General features: G+C 45.5%; 1 non-coding gene across 1 annotated transcript; it reads right to left on the bottom strand.

Annotated features, from left to right (window-relative positions):
- Positions 1 to 1,004: 1,004 nt before the first annotated feature.
- Positions 1,005 to 2,925, bottom strand: LOC143261278 (small subunit ribosomal RNA). Its single transcript, XR_013035440.1, has one exon. It is a non-coding gene; the product is annotated as a small subunit ribosomal RNA (ribosomal RNA).
- Positions 2,926 to 3,550: the final 625 nt, after the last annotated feature.

The following is a 3,550-nucleotide window of genomic DNA, read 5'->3' as shown; positions in this document are numbered from 1 at the left end:
TGGACAATTATCAACCCGATACTGGATTCGAAAAGTTTCTCTCTCCTTTCGTCGTTATTTACACCGGACGGACTCACGGCCGGCTCTAGCTGGGTGTCATATATATATACGTCCCACGCTCATGCTGCCACTAGCGCGCAACAGAGTAGGGTGTCAATGACAACGACACAGCATTGAAACGAGCTACACAAGCCGGTCTCTCTTGATACCAATGTAAACGAGCATTAAGTTATCTTCAGACTGCCCGATATTTTCGTCCTTTGGACTTTCCCAACGATTCCTTTTTTTCTTTTTTTTTTTTACACCACAGCGAAGACTTGAGGAAGCGTGATTAGCACGCTCGCATCCCTCCCTGTCCTACTACAACTGTGTGTGTGTGTGTAAAGAAAGAAAAAAGAATACATTGGCTTTCTCTCTATCGAGAAGATGGCCTACGCAACGCAGATCAAAGGCCTAATACGTGTAATATAATACGCGTCTGGCCGTGTATAAATCACGCACGAATGATCTGGTCGGGCCCAACTCTTCTCGTACGCTTATTTTTCCGTGTTGAGGCACTATCATAAAATCACACAAACCCCAACACGTGTGTGTCTTGGAAGGAAGATGGCCTACGCAACGCAGATCAAAGGCCTAATACGTGTAGTACACACGTCTGCCGTGTAAATCACGCACGAATGATCTGGTCGGGCCCAACTCTTCTCCACCACACCACATCCCAACTTTGTACATTTTTATATATTTTTGTGCGTTGGGGCACCTTCATAATCACAAACCCCAACAACACATATATCTCTCTCTCTTTGAAAGATTTGTTGTGGCCTACGCAACGCAGATCAAAGGCCTAATACGTGTAGTACACACGTCTGGCCGTGTAAATCACGCACGAATGATCTGGCGGGCTCAACAATATCTTTTTTTTTTATATGAATTCTTATCCACAAACTAATCGAATTCATTTTCTCTCCTCCTCTCCTCTCTCTTTGAGATATATTGGAACATTGTAATGATCCTTCCGCAGGTTCACCTACGGAAACCTTGTTACGACTTTTACTTCCTCTAAATAATCAAGTTTGGTCATCTTCCCGGCATCATCGGCAATGCCGAAACATTGCCGCGCACCAGTCCGAAGACCTCACTAAATCATTCAATCGGTAGTAGCGACGGGCGGTGTGTACAAAGGGCAGGGACGTAATCAACGCGAGCTTATGACTCGCGCTTACTGGGAATTCCTCGTTCATGGGGAATAATTGCAAGCCCCAATCCCTAGCACGAAGGAGGTTCAGCGGGTTACCCGGGCCTTTCGGCCAGGGAACACACGCTGATTCCTTCAGTGTAGCGCGCGTGCGGCCCAGAACATCTAAGGGCATCACAGACCTGTTATTGCTCAATCTCGTGCGGCTAGAAGCCGCCTGTCCCTCTAAGAAGATTTGTTTGTACGTTGGTAGTAAAAACCCCACCGGCAGAAGCCGAGAGCCTTCGAGATACCATAATTACGTCTATTTAGCAGGCTAGAGTCTCGTTCGTTATCGGAATTAACCAGACAAATCGCTCCACCAACTAAGAACGGCCATGCACCACCACCCACCGAATCAAGAAAGAGCTATCAATCTGTCAATCCTTCCGGTGTCCGGGCCTGGTGAGGTTTCCCGTGTTGAGTCAAATTAAGCCGCAGGCTCCACTCCTGGTGGTGCCCTTCCGTCAATTCCTTTAAGTTTCAGCTTTGCAACCATACTTCCCCCGGAACCCAAAAGCTTTGGTTTCCCGGAAGCTGCCCGCCGAGTCATCGTAGGAACTTCGGCGGATCGCTAGCTGGCATCGTTTATGGTTAGAACTAGGGCGGTATCTGATCGCCTTCGAACCTCTAACTTTCGTTCTTGATTAATGAAAACATTTTTGGCAAATGCTTTCGCTTCTGTCCGTCTTGCGACGATCCAAGAATTTCACCTCTAACGTCGCAATACGAATGCCCCCATCTGTCCCTATTAATCATTACCTCGGGGTTCCGAAAACCAACAAAATAGAACCGAGGTCCTATTCCATTATTCCATGCACACAGTATTCAGGCGAAGGTAGCCTGCTTTGAGCACTCTAATTTGTTCAAAGTAAACGTACCGGCCCACCTCGACACTCAGTGAAGAGCACCGCGATGGGATATTAGTTGGACCGCCCCGTGAAGAGCAAAGCCCACCGGTAGGACGTACCACATAATGCCAGTTAAACACCGCGAGCGATGAACCGACACTGTGACACACAGATTCAACTACGAGCTTTTTAACCGCAACAACTTTAATATACGCTATTGGAGCTGGAATTACCGCGGCTGCTGGCACCAGACTTGCCCTCCAATGGATCCTCGTTAAAGGATTTAAAGTGTACTCATTCCGATTACGGGGCCTCGGATGAGTCCCGTATCGTTATTTTTCGTCACTACCTCCCCGTGCCGGGAGTGGGTAATTTGCGCGCCTGCTGCCTTCCTTGGATGTGGTAGCCGTTTCTCAGGCTCCCTCTCCGGAATCGAACCCTGATTCCCCGTTACCCGTTACAACCATGGTAGGCGCAGAACCTACCATCGACAGTTGATAAGGCAGACATTTGAAAGATGCGTCGCCGGTGCTATAAGACCATGCGATCAGCACAAAGTTATTCAGAGTCACCAAAGCAAACGATGGACGAGTGTAAACACCCGCCACCGATTGGTTTTGATCTAATAAAAGCGTTCCTACCATCTCTGGTCGGAACTCTGTTTTGCATGTATTAGCTCTAGAATTACCACAGTTATCCAAGTAAATTTTAGTACGATCTAAGAAACCATAACTGATTTAATGAGCCATTCGCGGTTTCACCTTAATACGGCATGTACTGAGACATGCATGGCTTAATCTTTGAGACAAGCATATGACTACTGGCAGGATCAACCAGGGAACTATACAATATGTATATATAAAATGGACAAAATTTAAATCCTTTTCCATCGTCGCCTGTTTCATATATATATGTCAGGTCGACACACCACTTTTCTCTTTCAAATATGTACAAGTTTTGCCACATTCCGCGCTTGTAACATATCTTCTTTAACGCTCAATTTCTTTCATTTTTCTACCATACAGATATTTTACCGTACGCCCAAAAACGTACGTATTATATTTTTGTTCTATCGTAAAATCACATTTTTCTACGTACGCCAGCTTCGTACGTTTCTATCTTTGCCTTCATAAAATCACAAGATAATTTTATCTTCAAGAGTCTCGCTATTAACATCTTGTAAGATAAATGTACGTCCCAGCTAAAACGTACAAATACTTCAAGTTAAGTAATAATATATCATCGCTATTGACAAATTTTTAAGATCCAAGACACAGTTCTCTCTATATGTTTTAATATTTTTTATGTACTCAAATATATTCAAAGGAAAAAGTACATGGGTGATGCCATAGTCGTGGAAGCGCGTACGCTCACGCTGATCTTCTGACCGCCGGAAGCACGAAACCTCTGATCTGGGCAAAATCGGCAAGCCGAGGAAGAACGGACAGGACACATGCTGGACTGG

The sequence above is a fragment of the Megalopta genalis genome, unplaced genomic scaffold, assembly GCF_051020955.1.
Source record: "Megalopta genalis isolate 19385.01 unplaced genomic scaffold, iyMegGena1_principal scaffold0046, whole genome shotgun sequence".
NCBI lineage: Eukaryota > Metazoa > Arthropoda > Insecta > Hymenoptera > Halictidae > Megalopta > Megalopta genalis.
Note: the sequence above shows the minus strand (reverse complement) of the source record. Positions and strands in the feature narration are given on the sequence as shown.